This window comes from Prinia subflava, chromosome 1 (assembly GCF_021018805.1).
Source record: "Prinia subflava isolate CZ2003 ecotype Zambia chromosome 1, Cam_Psub_1.2, whole genome shotgun sequence".
In the NCBI taxonomy this organism is placed as follows: Eukaryota; Metazoa; Chordata; class Aves; order Passeriformes; family Cisticolidae; genus Prinia; species Prinia subflava.
Window position 1 is genome coordinate 76,290,212 of NC_086247.1, and position 17,577 is coordinate 76,307,788.

Below are 17,577 nucleotides of genomic sequence, written 5' to 3' on the forward strand. Positions count from 1 at the left end.
ATCAGAGGATGCAGGATTGGATAGACCGGCTACTGAAGGGACCCATATCCTATATATGTGTATATTTTCCACTAAGAGGTTTCATTTTGACCAGCCAGAGAGCAGAACAGGATGAGGTAATTTGTGCTGTTTGTGGCTGTGTGAATGCTGTGTTTCCTGTCAGTGCTGATCTCCATGGATTTATACATACATGTGACATGGGTGATCGTGACTGTGAGGGTGAGTCTGTGAATGCATGTCCATGGGGACCTGGCAACAGGGAACTGGCAGCTTCCTCCCTATTGGGCTACTACATTTAGCAGCTATTAGTGGGTATAAAATGCCTTTTAGTTTTATTCTCTTTAAAAAATACATATCTTTGGGAAAAGTACTCAGGCAAGGAGGTGGGTGCTGCCTTGTTGAAGTCCCTTCTCCTAACTTGATATTTAAATCACTTTGTTTTAGAAGATCAGAAACACATTTGTGTCATGCTGTGACCAAAGAGCTGTGCTGTCTCAAGAAGATACCCTTCTAATCCAGAGACATGCTGACTAGAATAAGAAAAAACTCATCTGAGGCATGGGAACATGTCTCTCTGTCTGTGCCTCTTGTCACATTCATAAAGAGGTGTTTAAATCAACTGCTTTTGCTTGAGCCTGGAGGGCAGACCTTTCTTGTAAAAAAAGCAGAATATCAATTGTTGGTGAACAAATTACTTCGGAGATATGTTCTTAGGGGGGATGGAGAAATTCAACCCTGTAACTTTAAAGGTGCTCATGAGAAGCGCCAAAACCTCCCTAAATTTATGTATATCAATAAAGTGAGCTTTCCTCTGTTCACATCATTGAGGTTTGTTTTGATATTTTATCATGGGATGCAGTTTATTCTTTACTGAAATAATAATGCATCTTCATAACAAACAGCATACTGAGGTATTTCAAATCCCACTAAGATCATCACTCTATAGTATCACACAACACTTCACTTCCAGCTTACAGTCACTCAGATCAGCTGTTTTTGCTGGAGATTAATACATTTATGCAGTGTTTATTTGTCTAAAAGATATGCTAAAATAACACACTATCTCAGACAGGGATTTGGACCAACTACACGAGATACATTTATGAATTTCCTGCTTAAGCAGTAGCAGATGAATAATAAAGACAAGGATCTAATTAATTGTTTTATTGCTTATACTTGCCAAATCCGGTTACAAACCGGACAAATCCGAAGCTATCCATTAAATATTTTGGCACTAATTTATATTCTCTGGGCTAGTTGTTAAAGTTTTGTGTTTTCTAACTGTTCTGGTGTTTCTTGAACGAAGGATATGGGACAATTTAATGGATTGTGTGTTTGTGGTTATTAGTGACATTGCATGTCACTATTGGTTTTGATGGTGTCCAGGGCTTCCCCTGATGTTTAATATAGCTCAACAGGAGCTGCCAGGGTTAAGAAGTGATTGTCTTGATGTAAGCAAACGTTGGTAGAGATGTGTTCTAGTTCTGTCATTATGATGTATTGGCACTTAATTTGGCCAAATATCCAGAGTCAGAAAAGAATGCTTCTGTCTTTATGCTAAGGGTCTGAGTAGCCTTCCTTTCCAGTATGGAAAACACACAACAGCATGGAAGAGAAAGATCCTGACAAAGTACTCATTATTTTCTGAAATGTTGACTCTGCATTATGTCCCAAATCTTTGCTCTCTATTTAAGTGATTTTATTGAAGTCTGCAAATTTACAAACTCCTCAAAAATTTACATCATCATTGAGCTTAAAATATGATTCTTCCATTTTTTTAGAGTCTTATTCAAAATATCTTATGGACTGTATCTCTGAAGTTCAGTGTAGGATCTACGCGTGACACATAGATTCCTATGATCAGAGGAAGCCCACTGATTAATGATCAGGGCAAGACACTTCTATGCCAGAGAGAATTAAGGAAAGAACACTTCTGCCTGGAAAATAAATTAGTGAGAGGAATATTGGAAGCATCTATGCACATGGTGGGAAACAGGGATAAAGGTGTACAGAGTTTAATTGCTTTTTTCCTATTTTATAGAAAAATTAGGGAGAAGTAAAAGAATTTATAAAGCAGCAAATTCAGAACAAGGGAAAAGAAGTAGTCTTTACCACAATTTTAAGTCAGTCATGGAAATAATAGACATAAGATGCTGTCAATATTGGTAACCTTCACGGAGTTTTTGAAAGGATCCTGAATATGTTTATGAACAAAAAAATTCTATTCAGTCTTACTCAGTGCTTAGAAATGATCTGGGGAACAAATGCCTGAAGGTTATAACAGTGCATATATAAATTCAATATAAACATGTAAGTATCCTTATTCTCATGTAAATATTCTTATGCTCCACACACTTAGGCTGTTAATCACAGTCTTGACCTGACTCTCTACAGATACTGTTAGATCCTTTTGTTTCTTTGACTGATTTGTTCCTGCAGCCTTACTGCCTTAAGGATTAATATCTTATTTTCACAGGGTGTCCCTATTTATTCTCTTGCCTGTTAGAGGATAGAGATAACAAAAGAAATATTCTCCTTTTCTTTGCAAACCATCAAGTTGTATACCCTGTCAGTTCCATTGCATCTTTCTAATTGATACAGACTTCAGCACAATCCTAATTAGTTTATTATTAATGTGAATTAAAGGAATTTTGGAAGCACTTGAAACTAGAATCAGATCACAGGGTTTTGTCCTTTCATTTTAAAGAAAACCAAATCCATGTTAGAGATAGATTGCTTTGCTACCTCTGCCGCTCATACAGGCAGTCTGCTCTACAACTGTTCTTTCCATGCCAGTAGGTTCTTGGATTTGAATTGTTTCTGTCCTTTCCAGTAGCTATATTCTGCTGTGTTTAGGCAGAGGTGTATTCCCTCTTATTTTTATTGTGCCAAGGTGAATAAATTGAATTTTCTTCATTTCATTCCATAGACAGAATCTTCTGTTCTCATCATGCTGAGAGCTATTTTCGCTTTCTCCCTTCCTGTTTAAATTCATCTTATTGAACCCAAGAAATAGGGTTCAAGAATTTGAAGAATTCCCAAGAACTGGAAAGAATTTTTTTTCTTGAAATTGTTCAGTGTCCATTTTAAAGTCATAACAATAGCTTTTATTTTTTCCTATTAATACCCCTGCACATATCTGTGTACTTGACATACTTCAGGATCAGGATCACTTCAAATTTTCAGTTCCATATTGTACCCATGACTCATATTCACCCATTCTAGTCACTTAACACTCCTGGTCTTTCCATTTCTTGGGTTGCAGTGGAAAATCCTAATTTATAACAGACAAAGTTGCTACGACTGTCTAAGTGAATGACCTGGCACCTTTGTCTCTACCATCATCTTGTCATACTACCTTTCTCCCATGTTCCTTGCAAGTTCACCCTCTCACTGATAATTCCTCCAAGGTCTTTCCTCTTTATCAAATCATAAACTGCAAATATATACATATGAGGAAAGTTCTGATGCTTTATTTATGTCTTCCTTCATTCAATCAATGCCTTCTCTACAGTGGTCAGTAATTGCATCATGTAGCTCATCTTCAATCAGGCAGGGATGCAACCACCACTCGTGTAGCAGTTAGGTGAAAACTGTATGTGTAGTTGTCTATGTGTATCTTGCAGATTTTTGTTGAGGACACTTTTCCAGTTGATCCCATAAGTTGAATAAAACGGCCATATCATTCCATCTCTGCAAATGCACATATGACAGATTCACCTACTCCTATCTTTTCCCCTTTTGTTGAAGCCTGTATAAATCTTTGTGAAAGCACTTAATGAAGGCTGTATTTACAAGGTATTCGTTGACATTCATGAGTTTGATAAAATCTTTTTGTACACAAACAAGATTTAAGGTTGAAACAAACAGCTTACTCTTTGCAACAGCCAAATGCAGTCATGCAGCGAATCAGAAAAACTCCCATTACTGAAAGTAAATTAGTAACATTTACATTGTTCTTAAAAGAGATGTTTAATTTGTTCGAGGCTTTGTGTTGTATTTCTCACTTGGCACATGAAGTGTTAGAAGGGAATGTTGTTTGAACAAAATTGAATTTGCTCTGTTTGTATTGGGAAGTGTCTAGTTTTGAAATGAATACACGTAATGGAACTAGACAGGAAAATGTACATATCTTTCTCTCTAGGGTATACTGCTCAGAGTTTTACATAATTGCTTCTGGCTGCTATTCTTTATTTACCTCTATCTCTCCCCATTTAAGAAAAGGATAGTTTTGTGATATCAACTGATTGAATATCACATTATTTGATATCATGTGAACTCATAACTCTTTTTCCTGTAATAATATAACGAGACAAAGGAGAAAATAAGATTGATAGCACATTGTACATGGCTGTTGTCAGTGTAAGTTCCAATAAGATTGAACTGCATTTCCACATCACCAAATGTTGTTCTATTTATTTAAATAATGTTGAGCTGCAAGACGGTTTCATGCACTGAGGCAAATTGAATTAATCACCACTTTTTTTCTTGCTCATGCATGCTTAACTTCTTCTATATTTTAAACAGTAAAGGTCTTGGATTCTCGGGTTTAACCCCCCGAGATTAAGGTGATAAAGTGTCTCTGCCCTTTGATGAGTTGCGAGCCGGGTGCAAAGAAACACACGGAGTCTTCAAGTCTCTCGTGTTCAAGGTCTCGCTCTCTGTTTATTATTTCTTATCTCACAAGCTCTTCTCGTGCCCTGCAGAGCTCCGTGCAGCAGCAGGGGCAACGACGCTCTCCCCTCCTCTGGGAGGGTCTTGACCTCTTATACTACATATTACGTTTCTATTATTTACAATTAATCACCAATACCCAGCACCTATGCTAGACAGGTCATATCTACTTTGACCCTACCCAAACGTGCCACCTTCACAGCAGAAATGTCGGACCAGAAGAAGAAGAAGAAGGACAGGACCACACCCTGAATCCTGCACCTTGTCCTCTCGAGTCCACACACCCAAAATACACGCACCCCCAGTGATAAACTGATTACTATCTATTTCACACTTTGGTGACTTGTAACTCCTCCTGCAGTGAAGGTAGTTTCTCCCATGGACTGAAGTCAAAGCCTGCATCTCCCTGGGCTCTGTGCCAAGGCTTACAACCCCTCTGTACAGATCCCAGACTCCTCGGTACATGTTCCAAACCCCCCTGTCTGGGTCTCAGACCCCTTTGACCAGGTCCCTGACCCTCCAGGGTGACCAGAGGGATGCCCTGGACTCCCACATTGGATTACAGAAATCATACAAACAGCTTAACTCTCTTGATCACTCCAGAAAGACTGTTCTCAGACAGTGGTTTGTCAGTGTTTTGAGGATAGTAGTCCATCCATTTGGAACAATTTTTTTTTCCTTTGTATGTCAGATTCCACTTTCCTTGACCTTGCAGAAACTTTTAGCTTAAGCCCCTCTCCTTGTACTTCTTCCCTCAAATGTCATCTTTAATTTCTTCTGACATTTGAGCTTTTGTTTCAAAAGCTGTGATAATGCAAAAACTATTCTCTTAGTTGTTTTGGACATGATTCACTATGGCCTGACACAAATACATCACTTCCCAAGATGTATCTTATGCTTCAACAAAAGGATTAGTTATCAAATTGTGCATTAATAAAAACAGTTGGTTCTCTTTGTAGCTTAGCTCTATTTGCCCTCACTCTATATACTAATAATAATGTTAAAGAGCTCTCTGCAGTACTTCTGAATGACTATAGCTACACTATAACCATAAAATGTGAATTTATATTATGTATGAAAGGTCATGGCCTAGGAGGAAGTCAGTTTCTTTTCATGCATGTACTCCTTAAGAGTTGGAACTTATGGAAGTCAGACAAAAGGGAAAGAAAGAGGCTCTGCATTGCTACTGTGGAGGCACCCGGGACAATTTTTCCTTTCCTCAACTTTCTGGCTATGTCCTGTTTTTGTTCAGTGACCACACTTTCCGTGTCCCTACCATTTTAAATTCCCTTTTCTTCTGGCATGTGTGCATTTCCCCCTGCAGCTTTAACTTACTCTTTTCACATCCCTTTCAGGATTATGTGGTGCTGAAACTGTGATGGCTCAGAGAGTCCCCCTGGGCAGCTGGGATCGCAGCAGAGCTGAGCACTACAGGGGAGGACAGAGGGCTCAGGCAAGGCGAGATGCTGAGCTCTGGGGTTGGGACACTGCCTGGCAGCCTGACAGGTCACCAGGGCAGCTCTGGAACTTCTGTCCCTGCTTCTTTTGATTCTGGCTGAGCATTTTCTCCTAGTCAGGTTTTTTAACTTTCTTCTGCAGTCATCAGAGAAAAAAAATGAGGGGTTTTCTTATTTGAAAGGAAAGAAAAAGAAAAGAAAAGAAAAGAAAAGAAAAGAAAAGAAAAGAAAAGAAAAGAAAAGAAAAGAAAAGAAAAGAAAAGAAAAGAAAAGAAAAGAAAAGAAAAGAAAAGAAAAGAAAAGAAAAGAAAAGAAAAGAAAAGAAAAGAAAAGAAAAGAAAAGAAAAGAAAAGAAAAGAAAAGAAAAGAAAAGAAAAGAAAAGGAAAAGAAAAGAAAAGAAAAAGACAAAAGGAGATGGATTTAGGAAGACTTTCACCAAATTACATAATTCCTCAAATAAGGCTCTAGGAAATAGTTATTTATAATGATGAAATAATAGGAACAGAAAAACTTGTGCTAAGCTTTGTTGGTTAGAGTAGTACTCTATAAATTCCAGATTTGGAGGACCTTTATCCTCCCAGAGAGAAACAAGAGGAGTTCCAAATAAGTTTTTCTTCTTTTTTGCTACTTGCTGCAAGTTATACTTGATGATACTCAGAAGGAACTCTACTGGTTGGTGGCCAAATAAAGGTTCAAATGCATAAAACTAATGCAATATGGTTCAGATATATAAAGATTCTGAAAAAGAAACTACCACTCTCATCTCCCATGGCTTGATCAGTGTAAAAAGCCTTCAATATATGAAAAAAAAATTGATTTTCAAACTTGTATGACTTGTAGTTTTGATCATAGCACTGTAATACTTCCTTATCTGGGTTTGTTTTAATAATGTCTGAAGCAGGTACACTGAAGATGCAACTCTTCTGTAGGAATGAGGCTATTTGTCCCTTTTATTGCAAGACTTGGTCCCAGATTTATGGATCAGTGTTGTTTTCTTGTGAGGGATTTACTTGCGGTCAGGTTACTTGTCTGAACTTCTTTTCCTATCAATGGAAGGTAATACAATCTGCTGAAGTATGAGTCATCTCGTCCTTCAGTAGATTTCTAAGGTAGGTCAGATGAATCATTTTTCTTGGTGCCTACTTCTCCCTGCAGACAATAAAGGGAATCTAACAGAGCAGCTCTGATCTATGCCATACATGTTGTGTGTCTAAAGCTACTGGAGATGAAACCCACTTCCAGTGTTTGTGGAAAATGTACACAGTCCATCAACACTAATTGGCTTCTGGGTGAAATGGAAGCTATGGGTGCACAGCCTTCCAGCAGAGGTCTGTCCTGCAGTCAGGGAGCCCACGTAATCACCTTGCTTACAGGAGTGACTTCTGTCTCTTCAACAGGTTTGTTGTGTACCAACCAACACCCCATGCAGAAAGCCTCCCTGCTATGTTTCAGAGGAAATAAAAAGGATATTTAGCTTGATGAATTTCATCAAGTGTATGGCACTTCTCCAGCAAAACCTCTCATGCCTATTCTATTTAACTGGAAAAATCCTGGCCTGTGTTAGTTGGGACATTTGCTAACATGTAGGAGCAGCAGCAGTAACATCTGACTTAGATGTCTGCTATAACCTTGAACAGCTGAACTTGGGGCACCTGCATGGTACTTAATCAGTGCAAACAATTTTGTTGTGGACTTAATTAAGCAGTAGCAGACCATTCAGTAATGTTAATGCACATACACAGAGTCAAAAAGACTAATTAATCTGACCTGCAGCTTCCACCATCATTTATGATTAAACATTTGAGAATACAGAAAACTGCATAATGGGCTAATCAGATACAGCCCTTTAAAATGAAAATATGGACTACGTGAACTGAAGACCAAAACTGTAAGACTTGGACCCTTCCTGTTTAAATCTTAATCAGCACTGGCTCCTAAAGGAAACGACCTGTCGACAGAGCTAGAGATTTTCTAGAAGAGACAATCTTAAGTGTTCCTGCTAGCAGTCAAGACATCCTGTTACCTATTCCATACACAATTATCATTTTGCAGTCAGCACTGTTGCATTTTTTCCTACATTATAATTTGTAATACTTTTCATGGATTTGTTCTGCACTTAGACCTTCCTTAAAAAAAATGGGAATATATTCAGTAGCTTGCATAACCCAAAGGTAATCATGAGAATTTGGAAGATGGCCTTCCATGGGATCTCTCAGGTTGAAGATGATCTCACATAGGCATCTGCTCTAACATCTTGCTCAGAGTTAAGAGTGAATTCAGCACTTAGACCAGGGCTTGGTTGAGTCAGGTGTTTAAAGCCTCCACTGCAAAAACTTCACAACTTCCTGGGCAGCCTGTCCCAGTGCTTTGCTGTCCTCACAGAGATCCTTGGACGATTTGTTCCAGTTGAAACTTCTCCTCCTTTAGTCTGGGACAGCTGTTTCTCATTCATCTACCATGCCCCTGCATACGAGGAATTTGCAGTCTTGCCAACTTCCCTGGGGATATGGACAGATATGGACTGTAAGGAGTTCCCAAAGCCATCTTTTCTGTAGGCTGAACAACCTCTCTCTTGCAGCTTCTGCTCACAGGGCAGGTGTGCCAGCCCTGATCATTCTGTTGGCCTTCACTCAACTCACTCCAGTTTACCAATGTCTTGCACTGGGAACAAAACCTGGGAGTATTCAAAATGTGATTCAGTGAATATCAGGTAAAGGTGAGTGATCATTTTCCTTTCTCATTTGGCTGCAATTTTATTAGCAAAGCCTGGTAGGCCAGGCCACTGCTGACACATGCTTAGACACAAACACACATTGATGTAGTACCAGACTCTTCTGCTGGACCTCAAGGATCTGCAGGCAAACACTGGTTTTGAGCCAAAAATAGCATTTTTGTCAGACAATCCTGGATTTTTTGTGACAAAATATGTCAAACCTACTTGCTGTCTGACATCAATCCCAATAAATCAGATGGTCTCACATTGAGCAAGTCAATTGTATAGCACACTTTCCTATTATGTTACTATGCAAGTATAAAATTACTTTGATGCTTCCCCTTTTACTTTGGCTAAAGGGTAAGATATACCTAACAAAACATTTTCTAAGTAAAAAAATACTTTTCCACAGAGTTGCCCCTTATTGATGGAAACTGGCTAGGAAACTGTTTAACAGAAGAAACCCAGAAAATACTGTGTGGGCTTCTGTTGTAGTTTTTATTTTGGGGGGGATCTCGGGGAGGATTCCCCGGGAGCCCCCCGGGTCCTAGGGTCACTGGTGTTCCCGTGCTGGCAGGCAAAGAGACTTCAGACGCCGGTGGGGTACTGATGAGGTGAGGGTTTATTCGGGCTCACTCCAGGCAGGGAGCATGGTCCTGTGGGAGAGGGGGAAGGGAAGGGGAGAGGGGGAAGGGAGGAGAGGGAAGGGGAGCGCCCGAAGACCTCCAGGGGAAGAGGGGCAAAGAGGCCAAACCTTCTGCCTTAGCACTCTTAAGACCGAGGTTCAAAGGGGCGCGGTAACATTCTCCAGCCAATGAGGTTACAGATACAGGATACTGCAGGGAGGATACAGACTTGGGATAAACCATACATTTTCCAGGGGTGAGCCAGAGCAAACCATTTCCATAAAATGCAATCCCACAGGCTCCAATTATCTTAACAGGCTACCTGGCCCCTGAGGAGGCACAGGTGCACTGATCAACAAAGCAGAGAAACAGCCTTGCCTTTAATGGCTGTGAATAATAAAGACAAGTGTGAGGAAAGGGTTTGGGTTGGCTAGTTCTCTCCTCTTTCTCTTATGGAATAAGAAGAGCAACTTGGAAATGAAAGGTAGGAAACTTGAACCTCTCCTCTTTCTCTTGTCAAGTACGAAGAGCAGCCTGGAAATGGATGGTAAGAAACTTGGACCTCTTTTCTTTCTCTTGTTGAGTATGAAGAGCAGTCTGGAAATGGAAGGGAAGAACCTTGCACCTCCCCTCATTCTGGGGCTGTGCTGGACAGACCCACCAACAGCCCTTAGGCGTGTAAGCCCCGTTAAGACGGGGAAGGAGACCGACTACTGACCTTTAATAACAACACTTCTTTTTTTAAACTAAGCTGTATCTTTCCCATTTCCTGTCTGGTGTGCACAGCTCCCTGAAGGCAGTTTTACAAATATTTCACTAGCTGATGAGCAAATATTCAGATGAAGAGTTACCTACATATATGAAAAAGTGTAAATTTTGTTGTAATGGACATAAAACAAAAATTAACATATAATGTCTGTGCTACAGAAACAGATCTGTGTACTTTAAACGATAATGATGATCAATAAAAAGGAAATCTTGACTATTGTGAAAAAGACAGGGGAGAAGATTGGTAAATGGATAGTTTTATGCTGCACTTGGTTGCATTATCTTCTTTGAATGAAACACCTCTTCACATAAGAGCACACAAGAAAAATCCTTCCAAGGATAAGAGAAAAAGAATATTTTATTTGAAAAAGAAAACCAACCTAAAATATGTTCGTATTACAAAGAAGCTTCACTATCTCCTTAGTGAGAAAGTTTTATTTGATGCTATATAAGCATATAAAAAATCTTGTTCTATTCTTGTTAAGCTATAAACATTTTAAGAAGAACAATGTAAGAAGAAACTTTACTTAGCATTCTTCTGTTTTTTTGTTCAGCCTCCTATTTAATTTGATTAACTGGCTCCTGATACCATTTACTCCTAAAAGTGTTTGTATTTCTTTTCAACCTTCAGATTAGTTAATTTTGATCTGCTTGTTTCCCTTTAAATCTATTTAATGTTGAGCTTCTGATGTATTCAAAAAAGATAATTTATTCATATTTCTTCTTCTAAAAAATGTCTTCTGAGGTCCTTTCTATGTTGTGATAATTTGAAAAGTGACTTTTGCATAAATTATGTGAAAATCATCTACTCATTCCTGATCTCAGAGATATTTGAAACATTGGCTTTGCAAATTGACATGGTATGATAATTAGGGCTGTGCATTGTATATAGCCTGGCCACTTTTACCAGCATAAACTCTGAATGATTTATGTCTAGCACTACTAACAGCTGGGGAATTACATCCATTTATGCTTAGAGGTAATTCCCAGCTGGTGCTAGAGTTAGAAGTACTTTAGATAGAGTGGGAAGTCTAAAACTCAGTGGATTCTCATTAAATAGTTGTATTTCAAGTTAGAATGTTATTCTGAATTACACAGAGGTAAATATTGAGACAAGTTAAATTCTAGTAATGTCTGACAAGACCTACTGTAAATCATTTTATCTCCTAATGAATTAAGACAACAAGGACTGAACTTCATTAATACAGAATACTTGTCTTTCTCGAAGTCTTCTGGTGAGATCTGTCACCATGGATTTATAAGTTATTATGGAATAATTTCTCATAAATAAGTAACAGGTTAAATTTAGTAGACAAAGTTCTTTATGGCAACCTCAAGGCCTTGTGGTAGTTAGTCGCTGTATGGAAGACTGCATGGCTAAAGTAAGTTTGTGATTTTTTTTATACAACAAGAAAGCTTTATTTTGTCTTTTTATGTTGAGATGTCTGTTTAATAGACTGAGTGATTTTAAGGAATTCTTAGGCTACAGAAAGTATTATGTGATGTTTCTCCTTACGTGTTAATGACTTTTTCAGAATGAGCTTGTGGGTTGGAAAAGTATTAAGTGAATTACTCTTCTGAATTAATTCAAAGGTAATCCATTACTCTCAAGCTGATTTAATTCCAAATTCAACATCAGACTGCTGGCTTCATGACATACCTGCATAATTACAAATGTATTTATTGCTATTCACTGTGGTACCCTGTCTACCTTATCTATAATACAGGCTGAGAACATAGGCTGTTGAACAATAATTCAACATGAAAATTCAGCATGAAAACACAACTTTCATAAGGAAGTAAAAATCTAATTGTCTGTCCCATGTAATCAAATCTACAGTTCTTGATCTGCATCTAGTCAAACATGGATTAAATGACACCAGAAAAATAAATAAAAAAAAAAGGGGTGGCTCCACATTGAAAAGTCTATCAAGTTTTCATGCCTGATTGAAATGTTTGTCACTTCATTGTAGCTACTGAAGATGCAGTAATTGATCAAGGAAGTGCTTTTGAAAATTTTTACTGAAAGATACTTCTACAGGAAGTAAATTGATGAAGTGAGGTTGGGTTGTCAAAAAACAGAGCTAAAATTCAATTAAGTCATAATCATCAATTTTGTGTATTGTGCAACATGCAATTGATGAATAATGAGGAATTGTTTTGCAGATACAAATTTGGCTGCTCTGTTTATAGAAAGAAACAAGAGGAAATAATATTAGAGATGGAAAATACTCATGGTGTTAAATGGGAAAGAAGATTGATTTTAATAGGTATATATGTAATATGCAATATGAATATATCCGACCAGTGTGAACAAAGAAAAAAAGTATATTTTTTTCTTCTAGATTTTGGGATTTTTAAAATAAGATATGCTAAGATTTTGACATCTAATGTAGCCTTCATATATAAAGGCATAACGTAGAGAAATCAGATTTTGGCAATATTGCAAACATTTTAAAACAATTTAAAAATTAATAAAACTGGTAAGTTTTCAGACAAAATGAGTCTGTAACTTAAATACATGAAGAAAAACTAATCACAAATATATTTTTCCTTAATCGTTCATGTGAAAAACTCTCAAGAGCCAACGTCTGACAGAAGTAGAATTTGTACTTGAATCAAAGCAAGGCAAGCACAGTTTTGGAAGTAAACTTGCTTTTGTAGAGTCCTATATTGGGAGCTTCTAAAATAAATTTTTCAAATAACATTTTTACCTCCATGTGGCTGTTCCATGTAATGTCCTAGCATTGTGGTGAACACCAGCAGGAAAAAAAAGTGAAACAAATTTTGAAGTACTGTTATGATCACTGATAGTTCTTACTTCTGTTTAAGTAACCTTCTGTGTACATATGTGTCATTCCCTTCATAAACATAGCTTGTCAAAAAACACAGGTAGAAGCTTAACATTTACTGTTATTCTCAGTTTGTCAATCCCATTTTTAACTTTCCCTGCTAAAATTTTTAATGTCTCTTTCAAAATATTTTTTTCACTGAAGATGATGGCTTTGCCCAGTAAATACTGGGTTTAGTTATATATTTAGGAGAGGACAAAGAGAAGCTCCAGTGAATTGAAGCTGCATATATAGCTAACTTTTCTGGTGTGTTGGTTTGTTGTTTTTTTTTTTTTTTTTTCCCTGTTTAATTTTTACTGGCCAATAATAAAAACTCAAGATGTGTCCCTCTATTTCCAACATCTGACTCACACATTGGAATAACTGAGATACAGGCCAGAGCCAAACTGAGGAACTGTTGTTGGACATAGGCAGAAATGTTCACAAGTTCCAATCTGGACAAAAACAGACACAGAAAATTTCTTAAACTGTTTTATGCTGGGTGTTAGACTTTGTAAATGCAGATGATAGAGTGTGTAATCACAAGTAAATCTGCTTATAGGGACTAGTCTGCCCTTTTGCCTCTTGTGAATTCTTACTTCACATTAACTGAAGCTCAGTCTTGATGAAAATCCAAGGACCAAAAATGGGTTTATGTTAAGCAGTAGATGTTCACCTCATACAGAGAAAAGTCAATGTAAACTTTAAGAATTCACACAGGTATTTTATGGTGTACATCCTTTTTTCTATTCACATCTGGTCACCTGTTTTGTATTTGTACCTTCCACACCACCATGTGCCCCTCAGAAGTGAAGAAAAGAGATGAGAAATGAAACTGTCTGAATAAAATCCATCCCTGTGGACCTTTGCTATAAAAACTTTTCAGATGTGACTGCTGTAGCATTGGGAAGGAGGGATTAAAAAGTCTGAGATGTGAAATTGTCTTGTTCCTATCATTCTCATGACAGGATAACACAGAGAAAATTAATTTAAAATCAGTTGAAAAAATAATAAAAAAGGATAAAACCTCCAAACACATTTAAATAAAATCTGGACTTTGAAGTACTACTTTTAAAGAAATAAAATAGTAATTGAAATAAAACATTCTGTATCCTAAAAGTGCTTTTTGCCTGAGTTTAAGCTGTCTTTCTTTAACCTGTCAGTGTGTTTTTCTAAACTTCTTTTTTTCGTTTTTAGTTGGTTATCTTCTACAGTTTTATTTGCTATTTATAGTACAATAAGAAAAGACACAAGATAATGAATATCTACATTTCTGTGACTATGATGCTCCTTGGAAAGAAATAATTAAAAAATCCCTCTAGCCATCAATTAATTTCACAGAGAAAGAAGGTGAGGATAAGAGAAAAAATGAGGAAGATGGGTTTGACCAAAATGTTATTACTTCCATTTAAATTACTGTATTATCTGAAGACCTAAAAGATCAAAATACATCTTATATGTTTTTAGACAATATCTCATTTGCTAAGTTAACATAAGGTGCCAAATCATGTAATCAGTAAGAATTCTTGTCTAGGGAAAATCGTGATCCATTATTTTTCCTGATGACATGTACTTCAAGAGCAAAACTCCAGATAACCTTGAGAATAAAACTTTCTTTTCCAAGCGCATTTGAAGTATACAGGACTGGAATCAAAGTTGTAAAAGTAGTTCTACCTGACACCACTCTGACTGCTGCAGCTTGTTTATTTAATTCAAGTTTGCTATCACTATGTGACTCTATTGAGTTTTGTTTTAATAATATACGTATAATGAAGATTTTTTCAGTTGGAATTTCCACCTCTGAGTGAGATGCCTGTATCTTTCTTTATTTTATGTGCTTGGTAATAAATTATTAAATTAGGAGGACAGAATTATTAAGAGTAATATTTTCTTTTTGTATAATTCAATATCTGTTCTCACTTATCTTCCTATGTTAGCACTTTGAAAAATATGAATCCAGCTCTTCTGCTTCCAGATGACCAGTTATTTAGCATCTAGCTGGCAGCTAAGCGGATAGTCAGCCCTTTTTTTTTCATACTATGAAAGAATTAGTATGGTCACTATGTCAGTACAAGAAGGTGATTCTTTCTCTCTCTTGTCAAGTTTCTGTTTGTATCTGATTCATCTGACACTATGATTTAATGGGGCCACATCAGAAATATAATTTTGTGTCCTACTGTTATTCATTAATGGATACAAGACTAAAGGAAAGCCAGCTTGCTTGGTTCCTTCCTTCTTCCCACTTTTCTAAGGCAAGTATTTCCCTCTGTGTCTTTTCCTACATATTAAAGACTAGATTTTTAGGTTATTGGTGAATAATCCATCAAGGAAGAAACCTGATTTAGATGGATTATGCCCTTAATGATCAAAGGTTTGTCAGCACTTACGAGCAGTGAGTAGACTGAATGGACTCAGACATGAAACCTGTTCAATGAGTGTTATTTAAGCAATTTTAGGAGTCAATGACTTCTGTGTTTTTCAAGGGAGATGGCATGAGGCAGAAGGAGGTCAGCAAAGTGGGTCTGCCCACAGGCACTATGCAGCTGGGACCTGGATGCTGGGTATGTGGAGAACTCCTGGCCCTCTCCCCATGCTCTGCCCTGAGTGTTTCTGTCTTTGACACCCTGGAGCCTCCCTCTGCTGACTAATGAATTTGGCGATTGGATAGGGAGTATCAAACTCCCGAATGGGTCACATATCTGCAAGGCACTGGACACCTCCCAGTGTAGCTGCTCCAAGACTCTCCGGAGCTTTGCAGCTGCCCCAGAAAGTGGTGGTTTGAGCATGCTGCAGGAGCTCCTCTCTTGTACCAAATTGCCTTCCCCAGGCTATAGCAAGAGATTCTGTGCTTTATAGGCTGCTGCAGTGTCAGCCAGACCTGAGTCACAACAATAATCACAGTGCTGCAGTGCCAGGCTAAGGATGAGGTGGATATGTTTAATGGCATTGCTATTACCTGAAGTATTTCTGCGGCTTGTGTTCTGGAGATATTTACTGTATTGGGTTCATTAAAGCATTTTGTCTTATTAAAGGGAAAGATGAAGGTAGGACAGCTAAAATGAATTGCTTTAGAAATTCATTCTACATGCATTTGGTTATTTCTTTCAGTGCCTCAGCTCAGTATTAGAAATTATGAACCTTGAATACATGACCTCCTTAGCTTTTATTTCTAAAGCAATCCTCTGATTTACTGAACTTGCTGTGACATGCATACTCTGTTGACAAAGCTTAATGATGACGTCTTGAGAGAAAATATTCCTCTCCGTTTCTAGTGTTCTGTGTTTACCTACTTCTTTGATCTTTGAGACTCTTTGTCTCTCTGTCTTTTTGATGTCGTGTGAAGGAGGAGACAGATCAAAGAAATGTCAAAACAAGTGTTGGAAAATTGACAATGCAGATGATCTACTGTGACAAGAAAATAATATTAGATTTAATCAATAATGGTATATACCAGACCCTTTCTGATGCTGATATAATGATTTAAATAGAGGGGTTATGACGTACTGGGCTTGTGGCTAAGTAGCAGTGATGTAGGTGTTAGTCACAGCTCTTTAACACAATGCAGATAGATTTGCTGGTAGTATCAGCCACTTAGAGTATGTACCTTCTTGTGCAGTGGATGAGTTGAAGCTTAAGGATAATTTTGAACTGTGTTATAGGGGGTTTAAATAATTTTTGAGGGTAAGAGAAGCACAAAGGTATTAAATATTAAGCCTACCTAAAATTAGTAGACAGGATGTATTCATTAAAAAATAAGAGTCTATAGATGTAACCATCATTTAGGAGTAATTAACACACGTGGTGTATTGTGTTGGCATATTTCCATTTGACGTCATTAGTTTAACAGCTATAAAGCAGCAAGGAACACACTCTCAATTTTTGCTGCCATTATGTTTTGGGGTGCAAATGTCTTACATCTGTATTTACACATCTTTGCTTTCAAAATTTTTTGGACTTAAATTTTTAGTGAAGACTATAATGAAGCTGTCACTTTCTGTTTGAATTAATCCACAGATGATACTAAATATATTTGCATTTTAAATCTGAGTAATTTTAATGTTGAAATTACTTCAGTTGAAACAGTAGAATAATTTTTGAACTTCTCTTACACTGTGTTCAGCTACACATGGGAATTTAACCTTTACAAATATCACCATTTGAAGGGGGGAAATGTACTTAAACCACTAGAAAAAAAATTAGGAAGTCGCAATAAAAGTCATCCAGCAGCACTGTTTCATAATTCTTAATATTCACCTGACAGTAAAACTTGGGTTTTGTAATTGGCTTTTGTTGATAAGACTACTATGCAGAGAAAAAGAAGACATGGGTAATTAAACACGTGAAAGAAGTTGTTTTATTTGGTTGTCTGCAGTTTCAAGAAATGAAATACACACAAAAGAGAAAAGCGTATTTAATCCACATATTCCTCTCTGAAATGATACATAATAATAATAAAGAAAACCAAATCACTAAAAACCAATATAGAGGGATTATTGTCTGTACAAAG